The 17037-nt window shown below is 41.1% G+C and overlaps 1 long non-coding RNA gene across 1 annotated transcript; it reads right to left on the bottom strand.

The window, feature by feature from the left end:
• Positions 1-709: 709 nt before the first annotated feature.
• On the bottom strand, positions 710-12470 carry LOC116657540. The gene is made up of 3 exons (XR_004312661.1): positions 12275-12470; positions 11473-11475; positions 710-719 (listed from the first exon to the last, which is right to left on the bottom strand). It is a non-coding gene; the product is annotated as an uncharacterized LOC116657540 (long non-coding RNA).
• Between the last annotated feature and the right edge of the window lie 4567 nt (positions 12471-17037).

The following is a 17037-nucleotide window of genomic DNA, read 5'->3' as shown; positions in this document are numbered from 1 at the left end:
GAGAGCTTTAAGAAAGAGGAGTGACATCACATGCAGTGACTTCACGTGCAGCAGGGGTCTAAGAGCCAGGAATTAAGACTTGCCCTCCAGACTTGGCAATTGGTGCTTAATTGAAAACCATAGTGAGCACAGCTTCAGAACAGTGATGGGGGCAGTGGCTCACAGGCAGTGGATTGTGAAATGAATGGATAGTGAGGAGAGAGAGAACACAGTTGCTGATGGGTAAGGACAGGTTATTTTAGCCTGAAGAAAGCCTTGGGCATGTTTATAGGGAGGTGGGGAGGAGACAAGAGTGAGGGAGAGTTGGATGATAAAGGAGAGGAAGGAGAACTAATGGGACAAGATCTAGGAGGAGGCAGGGAGAATGCAGGTGGTGTTGGGGTGGGCATTCATTTAAATAAAGGGGGGATGGGGTTGGTCTAGAACTGAAGGAGGGACCTCTCACCTTCTGAGATTGGAAGAAAAGGAATGAGAGAGGGATTAGATGTAGAAAAATGGGTCTGTAGAAAGGGATAACAAGGTTGATCATCTCTGATGACTTCTATTTCTCATTGAAACAGACTGGAACATCTGCTGGAAGCAGAGGATACAGGCTGAAATGGGATCTTGGGGAGAGGTGAAGGTTTGATGTAAAGAGGGAGTAACTAAGGAAAATCAGAAAGATGAGTGATTGGTGGTATTAAAAAAATTCAGCTGAGTAAATTTGAATGTCTAATTGGCTTTGTTAAACAATTCACACATATCAGGCAGCATCTCATTTAGCAAAGAGATGTTCCAAGGAGTTATACGAAATGAAGGCTTTTATAGAAAGAAGGGTGGGACAAGGAAGTCATTAGCAAAAGAAACATGAAAATTCAATGGGGGAAAGTAAGAGTTCAGGGTAACGATGGCTTCTCATTGGCCAAGCTGTGGTGTTTTTCATTGGCTCAGCTTGTTGCTGGGTAAGAAGGAAATCTTCCTGCCTTCTGAGGTAGTAAAGTAGAGACACTTTCCTGTTGGATGCAAGGTGCTTCTCTTCCGGTTTGGGGTAATTGATGACGTGTGGCAGGGCATGAGAACTCCTCTACAGGCCTTCCTGACTCCAATTTTAGTTGTGGTTTCCTTCATTAATTTTCACAGTTGTCTAAAGTTAGAGAGCATGGACAGGCATTAATGGACACAGTGGTATTTGGCGTGATTTTTTTTGCCCCCAAGTCCTCAGCTTTATGCACAGAGATGTTAATTAAACAAAATATCCATGTAATTATGAAAAGTTGTTACAAAGAATATTTAATGGCAAGGAAAAATGCTTAAGATACACTGCAGGAGATAGTGCTGGCACCTTCCTCAGGAGCCCTTGGCATTCATCGCTGTTCAGATCTCTGTTCCTGCAAGTCTGCCTGCTGTGATCACATGAAACTGTCTCCCTGAAGCTTTCCCCTGGCCAAGGAGCATGCTTAGAAGTCACTGCTGGGGAAATGCCCATACATCCCTGTGGGAATTATTGTTCCCTCCCCAAACGTCCCAGCCCTAAACAATTACTGATAGGCAGTTGGTGGTTAAATACTTCAGCTTCCTCAGTCTTCCCAGGGGACAATTGTGAGATGTTTTCTACACTGTTTCCAAGAGTTCTTCAGCAGAACTCAGCTCCCATTGCAATACAGTGCCATTTGGATTTATTACATACCACTTATTGGCTTCTTCCTTCCTGCGGTGATTTTTTTTTAAGGCCCTGGATTCTTTGGCGTTTTTCCCATTAAGTTGTAGAGTCTATGTCCCCTTCCCTTGTGGGCTTGTGACAGCTTTGACTAAAAGGGTGTGGCAGAATGGACACTATCATTTCCAAGGCTAGACCACAAAAGGCCATCAGCCTTCATCTGGTTCTCTTGGGCATTCACTCTTGGGGAAACCGATCACCAGGTAGGAAGTCTGACTCCCCTGAAGCTGCTCTAGAGAGCAGATGCTCCGGTGGACCACCCTAACTGAGCCCAGGGTCCACCGTCAGGCCCAGGCTGTGTGAGTGGACCATCTGGAACATCTAGCCCAGCAGAGAGAGCCTTCAAAGGCCTGCAGCCCCAGGGGGTATCTCTCCACTGAGCCCTTCCTAAATTCCTGACGCACAAAGTTGTACGCAAAATCGAATGGTTCCGTTGTTTTATACCGCTAAGGAGCAGCTTGTTACTTAGCAATAGTGACTAGAACATTCCCTTCCTCTGTATCTCTTCCCCGTTTTCCATCTGGTATTTCCTGGGTTTGCCTTCAAAATAAAGTACGTGCTCTTGAATCTTTATTTTAGAATTTGTTCCTGGAGAACTCAAACCAAGAAAAATCATGTTGCAAAAGAATGATTATAATGTCACCACAACTATGAAAAAACCACAAGGGGGAAAAAAAGTGTTTTATATATATATATAAAATATATAAAAGTGTTAACCAGGTTAATTTCTAAATATGAAGATTGAGGTTGATTTTTATTTTAAATATTCTTTTGTGTATTTTCTAAGAATTATAAACTATGTATATATTTCTTTTTTCTTTTTAAAAAATATTTATATATTTCTTTTATCAGAAAAAAACTTTTCTAAAACATTGGAACGTGACTAATATATTATGAAAAAATATTTCTACGAAAATCAAAATTTAACAGCTGTCATAGTTAATGTAAAATTTATGTTCTGAAATTTTTATTTATGGTAGAACTCCTCTTTCTAGCTTAAGGGGCCCTACTTACATTTCTTGGACAGGGTGATTCTAGTATTATGGGACCCACCTTTGCCAATTGCAGCCTATTGGACCAGGGTTGCTGTGGCTGACCCTCAAAACACCAGTCCATAACCTACCCCAAATCCAGTCATTTTCTCTCTAGAATTTGACTGGGAAATGCAGTGCCTATAGTGACAGGGCCACGGAAATTAGACCTCTGAGGCCCAGTAGTGTCAGGATGGGGGCTGGCCTACAGTCAGCTGAGGCCACATACAAACTGAAGTCATATGGAGGGGCAGAAGCCTTGAGAAAGAGAGGACCTTGAACTGCCAAGTGGAGAAAGGGCAAAAGCAAAGAGAGAAATGATGACGAAAAAACTCTGTGTGTTTGTGTGTGTGTGTGGACATGTAGGGGGAGAGACAGAAAGACGGATGGGTTTCCAGTTCTTACACAGTTTGGCTACACTTCCTGTACGACAATTCCCTGAGAGTCTACCATATCTCCTCATTATCCTTTTCACTTGACCCTTTTCGAGGGGTTTGTGTTCTTTGTAACCAGTAGAATCCGATCTAAACAAGTTCATTTCCCAAGACCAAAAAGCTAAAATAACACTAAAGCTGATATTAATATTGTCTTGGTCCACTGGGGCTGCACTAACAAAAATGCTACAGACTGGGTGACTTAAATGACATGCATTTCTTACAGTTCTGGAGGCTGGGAAGCCCAGGACTAAGGTGCTGGCAAGTTGGCAAGTTTGGTGTCTGGTGAGGACTTGTTTCCTGATTCAGAGACAGCTGTCTTCTCGCTGTGTTTTCGTACGGTGGAGGGGGTGAGAGAGCTCTCTGGATCTCTTTCATTAGGGCACTAATCCCATTTATGAGGGCTCCACCCTCATGACCCAGTCAGCTCCCGAACATCCCATCTCCTAATACCACTGCACTGCGGGTTAGGATATCAGTATTTGAACTTCGGAGGCACACAAACATCTAGCCCATAACAAATATTAACACTAATTGCTTAACAGAGAAGTATTAACCATATCCCTGTTTCACATATGAGACAGCTGAGACATCAGGACACTTGGCAAGGCCCGCAGTCCCATGGCTGACAAGTGCAGGGCGGGGTTCGCACATGCGCAGTCTGGCTCCAGGGCATTTAACCTCCATGCCATTCCATTTCCACGCTCCTATGATTTCACACACTCTAGCTTGGGATGGGGGCTGAGGCCGTGGCTCTCTGTTGAGAAGCTCATTACAGGGTGCTGAGAGGTGAAGATTCAAGGCTCCCCAAACCGCACAGCAGGTTGGGGGCCACCTTAGGATACCAAAGTGCGCAAAGCGTGGTGATTGGCAAAGACAACGTGCGTGGCATTTCACTCTTCCTCCGCATGCTTCCACTCTTCAGTGGTGTCTGTTCATTTTCTACCATCACCTGACCACTTAAGAATATTGAGAATGAGAATTGAGAATATTGAGAATGAGAATAAGAATTGAGAACGAGAGGAAACTACAAACCGCAAAATGCCCTAGGCTGAGAGAAAGACAAGGCAAGCTAAGTGTGGGACAGAGCTTTGTGGGCACTGCGCCATCACCCGTTGAAGATGCAGGAGCGCTTAGCTGTGCTTGCCGCCCCGGGTTCAGGGACTAGGCAGGAGGCCTCAGTGCTTTCATGAACATTCTCTCATTTTACCCTTGCCAGAACCCTGTGGAGTATCATTAAACTTATTTTAGAGATGGGGCAAATGAAGTTCAGAGAGGGTGAGTGATTTGGCAAAGGACACACAGCGAGTAATGGCAGAGCTGAGAGTCTAAATTCCATTTCCATTTCTGGATACTGTCTTTTCAGTCTGAGCTGCTCTACATTCGATTGTACCCTTCTTCTTAACTCTAAGATTACTGGCATGTGGGCTCGGGTAGCAATCTGACCCTAACAGCACTAAAACATAGGTAGTTGTTTTCAGTATGAACCTCAAATTGTGCCATGCACTGACCAATTGCCCCATCTGCTAGCATGCAAGGCCAGCATGATCAGTTTCTTACGGAAGCACAAATTTTTTTAACGTAGCGGCTGCCAGTTTTTAAATTTGTAAATTGAGAGCTGTGGCTAACCAACTCAGATGTTAGTAGGGCTTTTGTACCTGTTACTAGCCTTACAGGAAGACAGACACAGACAGACAGACAGACACACGCTCACACACACACCCCCCAAACAAGAAAGGACATACTAAGCTAGGAGGATGATCAACTCATATCTGATAGCACCGGTTCCGTCACTGGTTAGAATAGTTCATCTTTTTTCCAAGGTGTCCAGAACACTTTCTCTGGTTTCTAATTTTTTTTTTTTTTTTTTGGCAAGTAACAGAAATAGAATCTCAAAAACATGTAACATTAACGGGTGAAAATGGAAATTTCTTTCCAAGATTTATAATGAAGAGATAGATTCTCCACATAAATAATGAGCCTAGCATTTTTATGGCGTGAAATGAGGTCAGTCGTTTGTAAAAGACATGTCGTTTCATACTTCAGCAGCTCCCTGGGCCATTAAAAATGCAGCGCACGACCTCGCGTTAACGCTTGTACAGGATTGTATATCTTTTAATCCAGCCTGAAAGTCAGCCCTGAAAGCACTGCATTTAACAGGGGACATCAGTGGCTCATGAACGTTCAGGAAAAGGAGAAACCTGCTGACATGCATGTTCAGGGAAAAGAGAGAATGCAAAAAGAGACTTTCTGACTTTTTTTTTTGGCAAGCAGCGACAGTGAAGGGAAAAGACAGGCCAGAGGGACAATGGGGGAGGGGAGTCCCCAGCCCCTCCCAGAATGGTTTCCACAGATCTGTGGCCCCAATCAGCTTTAAGACAGAAGAACTTCTGAGGTTCTCTGACAGGCACAGCCAGCCCCAGCCACAGAAGTACAACTTCTAAGAGCCATATTGTGGCCCCTGGGTATGGTGGCTCTCACCTTTGAACCCTCAAGACCCACAGAAGACTGAGAAGTTTCTTGGGGATGGGAAATTCCTGGGGACAGGAAGTTCAGTGTGGCGTAGTGGGGAGAGCATGACTTAGCTCCAGACAGCCTTATGTTGAAATCCCGACTGCACAACTTGCCAGCTGTTTGGTGACGGGAATGTCACCAGACTCAGTTGAGCCTCAGTGTCCTCATCCATAAAGTTCACCGGGCAGATGTTTATCCAACATGCACCCTGGATGTTCTGGGCTGTCCCAGGTGCCGGGGATGCAGCGCTGCCCTCAGAGAGTATGCCCTCGTGATCGCAGATTCTTTCAGGACAATTTCCTTGAAGAATTGTGAGAATTTGAGCTCATGGCGGGGAGTTTCTGGAACTCTATAGGTGGGCTTCCTAGACATCAACTCTTTTACTATGAGCAGTTGCTCTGAGGGTCATTCTTGGATCTCACTTAATGTCCAGTGTCGGAGCAGGCCCCGGGCCTTTGTGCTCAGAGGTGGAGCTTGGCTGTCTTCTGTTTCAAGAGGAGGTTACAAACTACTCCTATAACCCTGACTGAATTGTGGGCTAATATATATGCAAATCACTTAAAACAGTGCCTGGATGGATGGATGTGTATAACTGAATTGCTTTACTGTACACCTGAAACTAACATTGTAAATTGACTACACGTCAATGAAAAATAAGAATTAAAATATAAAAATAAAAATAAAAGACAGGTACACCCTTCCCCCTTCAAAAACAAACCAAAAACAAAACCACAGTGTCCGGAATGCACAAATGCCACATAAGTGATTATCATGCTGTTGAGTCTTACTGAAAGGGAAGTCAGAGTGGTCTCTGAGGGGGTGCCACTGGAGCTGAGACCTGAAGGCTGAGGAGAAGAGGGAGGGTTGGGTGGTGTCTGATAGCAGGGCTGTCAAAGGGGTGCCACTAAGAGAAAACAATAGACTCATTTTGGTTATTGTTGTTTTGTAGAAACAATGTTGTGAATTGAGGACCTTCTTTGTGCTGGACACCATGTTGGACATTGGAGATACAGGGATGGCTGCCTCACCCTCCCTCCCTCCAGGAGCTTACTACCCAGTAAGAGAAGAATGACAGGTGAGGAGGCAGGTGCATGAACTGAGGGCTGTAGGGGCACCAGGGAAGAAGCAGTGAATTCCCTGGGGTGTGATTTAATGATGGTGTCACAGAGGAGGTAGTGGTGATGGAGGAGGTGGTGGTCGCCAAGTAGGGAAGGCAGAGGAGGACGCTCCATCTCAGGCCCAGGGATCAGTGCGGGCAAAGGCGCAGAGGTGTGACTCATTGTGGCACGTTTAAGGACCAGTGAGGATTTTCAGGGGACTGGAGTGAGGAAGGGTGTGGGACAGATGCAGCTGGAGTGTGAGGCAGGCTTGGTTATCCAGGGCCTTGGAAGCCAAGCCACGATGTTTGGATTTCATCCTGGAGAGAGTTTAGAATGAGCACTCTGGCAGCAGTGTGGAGAGATAAATTGATGGTGAGACAGGAAGCAGAGAGAAGCATTAGGAGACTGTTGCCACTGTCTAAGCAAGACATCGTGAGGGGCTGAACAAAATAAGGGAAGGCGGAGTGAGGAAGAGGGAATGAAACCAGAGGGAGATCCTACCTGGTGACTGGAAGACCGAGGGCCGACTCCAGGGCCTCGTGGGGTGGCTCAGTGCCTGGAAGCTTATTCCACAGTGCAGGGCAGGGTCTTCGTGACCCTGGGGAGGGCTGGACAGGCACAAACCAGAGAGAAGGTACACCTTCTGAAGGGCATAGCCATGCTTACTGAATGAGTTCTCTGTTTCTGCATAACAAATTACCCCAAAACTTACCAACTGAGGACAGCAAGTATATATATTTTCTCAGTCTATATACATATACATTATGGGCCAGGAATCCAGGCATGGTTTTGCTGGGTCCTCTGGCCCAGGTTCTCTCATGAGACAATAGTTAATGTGTCAGCTGTGTCTGGGGGAGGACACACTTCCAAACTGATGATGTGGCTGTTGGCCGCAGGCATCAGTTCCTTGCCACGTGGGTATCTCCTTAGGGCCGCTCACAACAGCCTCCCTACAGAGCAAGCAAAGAAGAAAGAGAAAAAACAAGATGGAAGTTAGTTTTCTGTCACCTAATCTCAGGAGAGCTGGCCTACCACTGTTGCTGTGTTCTGTTCATTAGAAGTGAGCCGCTAGGTTCAGCCCACACTTGAGGGGAAGAGGTTTCACAGGGGCATGCACACCAGGAAGTGGGGTCACTGGGGACCATCTTAGAGGCTGCACTACATTATTTGCCTTCTGGGAACATTATGCAGTGTTGCTAGTGTTTGATGTTTCAAGAAGAGTTGAAAAGTCAAAATTTTGTGTGAAATCTTTCCATTTTTAAATACTGGCCTTTCATCCAAAAAAAATTTTTAATGCTATTGGTCAGATAGAACATCTCTCTCAAGCATGACCCATGGGACACTGTTCTGAAACCACCATCATAGAGACCACAGTAGAAGGAGCAGGATTGGAAGGGAAGGAGCAGAGGTTTCCCCCGTCCTTTTATTTGGAAAACCAAGTCATTGTTAAAATGGTGAGAGCTTGAGAAGTACAAATGCCAGTCATTTGATCCGGATAACTGTATTCATATAAATTCTACAGTCATAGTGACAAAAATGACTTGTTTTCATTAAAGGCAAGCATTTGATCCCTGATCTGAGGGCTGCACATCTATATAAAATGAGACACTTGGACATCCACAGCTCTGATCTCAATTGGACAGGTGATTTCCTGCACACTAATGGAACAGAAAGACAATTGAGCATTATTAGATAGGAGAGAATGTTCTCACACACAGGAAAACAGCTTTTTCCTTTGGAAAAAGAAACATGATAAAGAACAGAAAATGACTGACAGAATCAGAGCTTCCCAAATGTCAGAAGAGCTGTTTCAGCCACACTCTGGCCTCTGTTAGGGAAGATTAGGATAGTTTTTAGACAAGTATTGAACATACCTTAGCATTAGCTGACTCAGGGAGCAATTTGCTGGTAAAATAAGCCTGCTTTTGGAGCGTGTCAAAAAGCTAAGATGCTGCTTGGGCTTTTTGTATTTAAACAAAGCAAACACTTCGGTAAAGCTTAATTTGTACATACTCCCAGAAGAGTTTAGTAAGCAGAACCACTTTAGTATAAAACCCTCCTTCCTTCGTTATTCAACAAATACCAACCCAGGTGCTGGACGCTGAGGGGGTTGTGGGAAAGACAGCCAAGGTCACTTTAGCACATTGCTTTACAGACCAGAGGACAAAACAGACATTAATCTCATAATGAAAATACACTCTGTTGCATGTTGTGTCGGAGGAGGTTGAGGTGCTGCGGGAGCTTCACCCCAGTGACTTGAGGAAGGCACTCAGAGAACCAAAAATGTCTAGCAGTTCACTAGTTCAAGGTGGTGGGCTGGGAGCCGACTTTGGGCTGTTTATTACTGAAGTGATAATATAAGAATTATTTTTCACACAGTTCCAATCCAGGTTTGGATTCCCCTTTCACTTTCCAAATTATTATAGTACACGCTGAAAAAAAGTCAGCTTACAGTTGTAGTAGAGCCATAAAGTAGAAGAAAATAAGCATTTCTTAGAACATAGTAATAGTGGGCTCTTTGGCCCAAAGTGTAAATCTTGTGTTCTCATCTCACTTCTTTTGTCACATAAGCTATTTAAAGCCAAATAATGAGAGTATATGGCAGGCAAGGTTGTGGTCAATATGTGGAAAACAACCTGGCACTTCCTCAAATGGCTACACATCAAGTTAACATATGACCTAGTGATTCTGCTCCTAGGTGTATAACCAGAGAAATAAAAACATAAGTCCACACAAAAACTTACACATGAATGTTTATTCATAACAATCATAGTAGCCAAAAGGTAGAAACAACCAAAATGCCAATCAGTTGACATTTGGATATACAAGTGTGGTATATCCATACAGTGGAGTATTACTTGGCCATAAAAAGGAACAAAGTACAGATACATGCTACAGCATGGATGAACCTTGGAAACACTGCTATGAAATAAGCCAGACACAAAACAACATATTATATAATCCATTTATATGAAATACATAGAATAGGCAAATCTATAGAGATAGAAAATAAGATTTGTGCTGGGCGGAGGAATAGGAGGATGCAGGGGGGTCATAGTTAAAGGGCACAAAGTTTCTTTTGGGGGTGATGAAAATATTCTAAAATTGACTGTGGTGTGTGGAGAAGGTAAAGCTCAAGTGGTAGAGTGCATGCTTAGCATGCATGAGGTCCTGGGTTCAATCCCCAGTACTTCCTCTAAGAATAAGTAAGTAAACCTTATTACCTTCCCCCACAAAAAATAATAATAATAAAGTAATAAAATTGACTGTGGTGATGGTTGCACATTTCTATGAATATACTGAAAATCATTGAATTGTATACTTTAGATAGGTGACTATTATGGTGTGTGAATTTTATCTCAATAAAGCTGTTAAAAAAAGAAAGAAAGAAAAGAAAACAGAACACATGGCAGGCACCCAGTTCTTCCTCACCAGGTGTTGGAGCTGGCCAACCTGGGAGATGTGGGCTTTGGCTCATGGGGCGGGAGCACGGCCCTGCTCTTCCCCGTGAAGGTCTTTGGCATTTGCCTTCTTTTCCTTCTATTCATTTTTTTAATTCTTCCCCCACAAACACCAGGAATACTTAGGTGTCATTTTTCCCCCTTTGTTTTAAACCTTTATCCATCAGTCACTGATAATGTATTTGAAGTGTAATATTTTTAATTTGGTTTGGAATTGCGATGCCTTCCCTTCTGTACTACAACCTGAGACCCTCATTTTCAAATTTCAGCACTGCTATTAACCATCCCCACATGTTTACATTTCAGCCTTTTTCCCATGACTTTAACATTGTTCCTCCTCCATTTATCTATGGGAATCAGCTCCATGGAATGGTTGATAACTCATCAGTCAGCCACGATGATTAGTCCCCCTCTCCAGGGACCCGAGATGGGACTGAGGTCAGACGTGACTGATCTGATGATCCCAAACGAGTCAGTGACAGCAAACATTTTAGATGTCAGAAAAACTGGTGAAAATTAATATTGGTGTTGATACATAGACATGATCTAAGGGTTTTAAGTAAAAAAAAAAAATCAAAAATTTACAAAACCACACAATTATTTGGCCATACTATCCCATCCCCTCATTTAATATAATGAAATTAAAATTTTTACATCTGGCTTGTTCAGCAATCTTGGCAAGTAACTGCAAGTTAGAGGATCCAAAAGTCATAAATGTTTGATTTTTTAATGTATCCCATTTGTGGCCGGAGATTTACCTTTCTGCTCATGTAATACGTATCTTAATATTAAATTGTATGCATTCTATAAACATACAAGATTGGTGGTGGGAAGTCAGCCAAGAGTAAACGAGGAGTTCATGGGAAAATCTCCTTACTTTCAAAATTTTGCTGGAGCTAATTTGCAAAGAGAATAACCCACATGTGGATTATTGAGGGTTAGCTCTGTAATCCCCAAAGAACAAAACACTGGGTAATGATTCCTATTGAGAGAGATATACTGCCAGTTTCTGTATTTAAGGGCTTTTGCATATATTATCTCAAATTCTTAAACAAATGTACAAGGTGGGTGAGAGTCTCCACACTTTCTAGATGAGGAACAGGCCCAAAGAATTTAATCTGCCCAAGGCCATAGAGATGTCACAGACTTGACAGACCTGGGCTTATCCACTGCACAACATTGGCTCCTTTGTCCATTCATTCATCTGTTCAGTCATGATTGTAGTGTACAAAGAACTGCCTTGACTCTGGGATAGTATCTGTGGGTAACAATTAACAAAACAATTTAAAGGAAGAACAAGTTAGAGGTTAGCATCTTGATTGTAAACAGTTTAAATGGCAAAGCATAAAAGGAAAGGATTACTTAGCAGAGGCTAACCTCTATATAAGAAACAATCATTTCCCCAAATCAAAGATGTCTAGTCAATAGGTGACAGTCTTCCAGAAAATCCCAGCTGGGTCTCTGAGTTGCAGCTGTGACATCTCCGTCTCCACGCCTGCCGAGCTGCTTTAGATGTTAGTCTAAAAGAAGTGATTTTTCTTTGATATGTAAAGTTCAAAGGAACTTTGTTAGACTGGAGTTTACTTACAAGCTGAATAACAGCATACAGGTGAAAAGAATTCTGAATGACTGATAAGCAGTGGTCCCACCCGAACTGTAAATATTTGGGCAAAATCAGGAAAGCACGAAATGACAAAGGAGCAATGAAGGGAAATGGACCACCCGGGAGCCTGGAAATGGACTTTGATGCCCTTTGTTTTTCTTATATAATCAGCCAAGACAAATAATAACAAAGTAGAATTATTTTGTCTCTTGGTCTCATGTGCAGGCTTGATAGCCATTCAACTCATATAAGATACAACCCTAGAGTTCTTCCTAAGAGGCGAGATCTCACCAATGTCTTTTTATTATTGTTATTATTATTATCACTACAGGTTGTTTGTTTTCTTGCAGTTTGTTTTATTGAGCTTCATCGATAATGCATTTTTTACAAATTGAAGGTTTGTGGCATCCTTATGTCAAACAAGTCTATTAGCACCATTTTTCCAACAGCATTTGTTCACTTCATGTCTCTGTCACATTTTGGTAATTCTTGCAATATTTCATACTTTATTATTATTATTTATTATGATGATCTATGATTAATGATCTTTTATGTTACTACTATGACTCACTGAAATCTCAGATGATGATTAGAATTTTTTACCAATAAAGTATTTTTTAATTAAGGTATGTACATTTTTTAGACATAATGCTGTCACACACTTAAGCTACAGTATAGCATAAACATAATTTTAAGTGCACTGGGCAACCAAAAAATTTATGTGACCCACTTTTAAGTAATATTTGCTTTATTGTGGTGGTCTGGAACTGAACCTGCGATATCTACGAGATATTCCTATATAATAATAGTAATTATTATTATTAATTTTAAAAGAGAAAAGCCATTCCCATCTACCTCATTCTTACACCACCATGTTGGAAAACCTCTCCCTTTGATGGATTAAGAATGGAGATATTCCATGAAATGTCCCTTGCAGAAGAGTGGGAAGGCTGCTGAACCTACCTCCCTAGCTTCCAACTCTACATTCTAGGCTAGGGAAATGTGGTTGGCAGAATAAAGACCCCCCCCAAAGATGTCCACATTTTAATCCCCACAACTTGTGAATATGTATGTTACCTTACATGGCAAAAGGGACTCTGCACATGTGATAGAGTTAAGGACTTTGAGCTGGGAGAGTATCCTGGGTCATCCAGGTGGGCCCTGAAAAGTGGAGAACCTTTGCCAGCTGAGATCAGAAAGAGACGTGCTGATGGAAGAAATGCTACATTGCTGGCCTTGAAGATGGAGAAAAGGGGACATGAGCCAAGGAAAAATGTGGGCACCCCCTAGAATCTGGCAAAGGCAAGAAAATGAATTCTTCCCTAAACCTCTAGAAAGGAACACAGTCCTGCCGACACCTTGATTTTTTAGCTCATGAGCCCATGTTGGTCTTTTAACCTACAGAACTGTAAGATAATATGTTTGTGCTGTTTAAGGCCACCAAATTAACGGTAATTTGTTTCAAAAGCATGAGAAGGAGAGAACAAATCAAGGCAGTTAGAAAATCTGACCTCTTTTAAATTTTTAGATTTTTTTTTACTTTTTAAATTACTTTATTTTATTTTTTAATGAAGGTACCGGGGATTGAACCCAGGACTTCATGCATGCTAAGCATGTGCTCCACCACTGTGCTATACCCACCCCAATTTTATTTTTGTTTTTTGAATTTAACTATAGTTGATTTACAATTCTTTGTTAGTTTTGACTTAAGATTCTTTTCCATTAAACGTTAATACAGGATATTGAATATAGTTCCCTGTGCTATATAGTAAGTCCTTGTTGTTCATCTGTTTTATACACAGTGGTTTGTATCTGCTAATCCCATACTCCTAATTTATCCTTCCCACTCCCCTTCCCTCTTTGGTAACCATAAGATTGTTTTCTATGTCTGCAAGTCTGTTTCTATTTTGTAAATAAGTTCATTCATATTATATTTTTAGATTCCACATATAAGTGATACATATAATATTTGTCTTTCTCTGTCTGACTTACTTTACTTAGTATGATAATCTCTAGGTCCATCTATGTTGCTGCAAATGGCATTATTTCATTATTTTTTATGGCTGAGTAGTATTCAGTCATGTTTATATATACTACACCTTTTTTTAATCCAGTCATCTGTCAGTGGATAGGTTGCTTCCATGTCTTGGTTATTGTGAATAGTGCTATTATAAATGTTGCTGTGAAGGTATCTTTTTGAATTAGAGTTTTTGTCTTTTCTGAATATATGCCCAGGAGTGGGATTGCTAGACATATGGTAACTCTATTTTTAGTTTTTTTAAGGAACTTCCATACTGTTCTCCATAGAGGCTGCACCAAACTACATTCCCATCAGCAGTGTAGGAGGGTTCCCTTTTCTCCACACCCTTTCTAGCATTTATTATTTGTAGACTTTTTCATGATGGCCGTTCTGACTGGTGTGAGGTGATATCTCATTGATTTGCATTTCTCTAATAATTAGTGATGTTCAGGATCTTTTCATGTGCCTGTTGGCCACCTGGATGTCTTCTTTGGAGAAATGTCTATTTAGATCTTCTGCCCATTTTTTGATTGGGTTGTTTGTTTTTTTGATATTGAGTTGTATGAGCTGTCTGTATATTTTGGAAATTAAGCCCCTGATAAGTCATATTATTTGCGAATATTTTCTCTCATTCAATAGATTTTATTTCCATTTTGTTTATGATTTCCTTTGCTGTGCAAAAGCTTAAAAGTTTGATTAGGTCCCATTTGTTTTTGCTTTTATTTCTTTTGCCTTGGGAGACTGATCTATGAAAATGTTTACTCTGCTTTACATCAGAGAATATTTTGCCCATGTTCTTTTCTAGGAATTTTATGGTGTCCTGTTTTATATTTAAGTCTTTAAGCCATTTTGAGTTTATTTTTGTGTATGGTGTGAGGGAGTGTTCTAACTTCATTAATTGACATGTGGCTGTCCAGCTTTCTCAACACCACTTGCTGAGGAGACTGTCTTTTCTCCCTTGTATATTCTCACTTCCTTTGTCGAAGATTAATTGACTGTAGGTGTGTAGGTTTATTTCTGGGCTCTCTATTCTGTTCCATTGATCCATATGTCTGTTTTTGCGTCAATAACATAATATTTTGATTACTGTTGCTTTGTAGTATTGTCTGAAGTCTGGAGGTTATGTTCTTTGTTCTTTTTCTTCAGTATTGCTTTGGCAATTCTAGGTCTTTTGTGAGTCCGTATACACTTTAGGATTATTTGTTTTAAGTCTGTGAAAATCTCCTGGATAATTTGACAGGGACAGAGTCACATTAAATCTGTAGGTTGCTTTGGGTAGTATGGCCATTTTAACAAAATTTATTCTTCCAGTCCAAGAACAGGATCTATCTGATAATCTGGTGTCTTTCTCAGCATATCCCTCCACCCTATGGCTCCAGCAGTGGCATACTCCTAGATGAGGAAGAACACTCATGTAATCTCTAGCTTCTCAGACTAAAGTCAATACCTGTTAAAGTCCTTGTTACTTTTTTTGATTTATTAGATTGTTTCTTTGTTTTCATACTCACTAAAAATAGATCACTTGTTAATGCCTTTGAAATTTATTTATTTGCCTTTCCTCTATCTGAAGATCTAAGAGAGTAATTTAATTATTAACCAGAAGGTTGCTCCTATTTTTATAAAGAAATCTACCCAGTAAATAAGGGGCTGCTCTTACCTTAACACCAATGGCTTCAGTTGAACCAAAGAATACAAAACCACACAGAATTTAGTAAGCTTACAAACTAGCATAATCATTATTATCACTATGACAAATACAGACTCAGACATTTTCCAATTTATTATCATCAATACTAAAAACAAACCTTGTGTACTTTCCATTTATAAATATGTTAAGAAAATCCTTTGGGCTGAGGCCTACAGGAAAATCAGGTACAAAGTAACAGCTCAAATTAACTTTTAGTGGGTAGGTTCTTATCTCACAGACCTTTCTGGATTGAAGAAAACCAAGTTCTCTGACTTCCCTCAGTTAAATAAATCAGGTAGACATTATCTTGTCTTTGAGGATCATCTTCTATCCTTTATGTTAGACACACAGGGCAGAGAAAATGCTTGTATTTTGTACTTGTAGCTTATTATTTCCATCTTCACTACCACGTCCCAACTCTTCTAATGATTCCTCTCATTTACTCCCTCTTTCCATTTCATCACAGCCAACCATTGCCCCAAAGGGTTGTCTAAACTTTATTCCTTACTGCCAAAGTATAAATGATCAAAAACCAAATATATAAAGACTACACCTGTAATGAAGCTTTTGATCATTCATTTGGCATCCTGAAAGTTAGGTTTACTGAGAAAAGAAAGAAATGTAAGCTTCAAGGTCCCTCTCATGAAGGGATCCTCTTATGTGTGGGCTCCTTCTAAGGTCCTGGGAAGGATTCTGACACATTCACACAGTTACAGATTTTTGTAAACTTGGCAAAAGTAAAATACTTTTATTTATCACACTGCAGTCAGGTGGTGCTTCCGAGACATGAGCATTTTGGAGGTCTGATTAGGGGGAAGTTGAGTTGGCACAGTAAGTTTTGCTTTAGTGGGATATGTTTATGAGGGTCCCAATCACTCCTTCATATAGTTAAGCTACTCCTGGCTGACTTGGGACAACTCACCAGGTGTTGTGACTTGAAGGACCAGGGTCAGAGGTCATGTCGGGATAAGAATGTGTCCTGCAGTACCTTGCACTGGAAGCATGTGGGGAGTAGAGAGAAACAAGGTTTGCAGTGATTAGAACCAGAAGTAATTCTGTGGAAATTTCCTCCAACCATCAGATGTGTAAAATTATAAGCAGAGGATTCAGTTATCATCAATGCCTCATCAAGGCAGAAATTCTCTCCTGTCAGGAATATACTTAATAATACATTGTATATAAACTCCAAATACATTTTTATGGAAATAATCTAAAATAGATTTTATTAGAATTCCTGTCTTACTGGTTCACAATCCTGTAACAGCAAGTACATCTGTGTGTGAAGCTGCGTGTTTTATGCGTCCTGTTTATCAATAATGAAACAGGAATTTTGACCAACCACGCCAGAGGAAGATAAATTTCTTTTCCTTCTATTGAAAACCATGCTGCAAACTTGGTGCCATATTGAGAGGTGATCAAAAAATGTGCAGCCAAAATATGTAGGAAAAAAGCATTATAAAAGGATACGAAATAATTAAAAAACAAGAATGT

The sequence above is a fragment of the Camelus ferus genome, chromosome 2, assembly GCF_009834535.1.
Source record: "Camelus ferus isolate YT-003-E chromosome 2, BCGSAC_Cfer_1.0, whole genome shotgun sequence".
Lineage (NCBI taxonomy): Eukaryota > Metazoa > Chordata > Mammalia > Artiodactyla > Camelidae > Camelus > Camelus ferus.
This window is presented reverse-complemented; position numbering and strand designations above follow the sequence as displayed.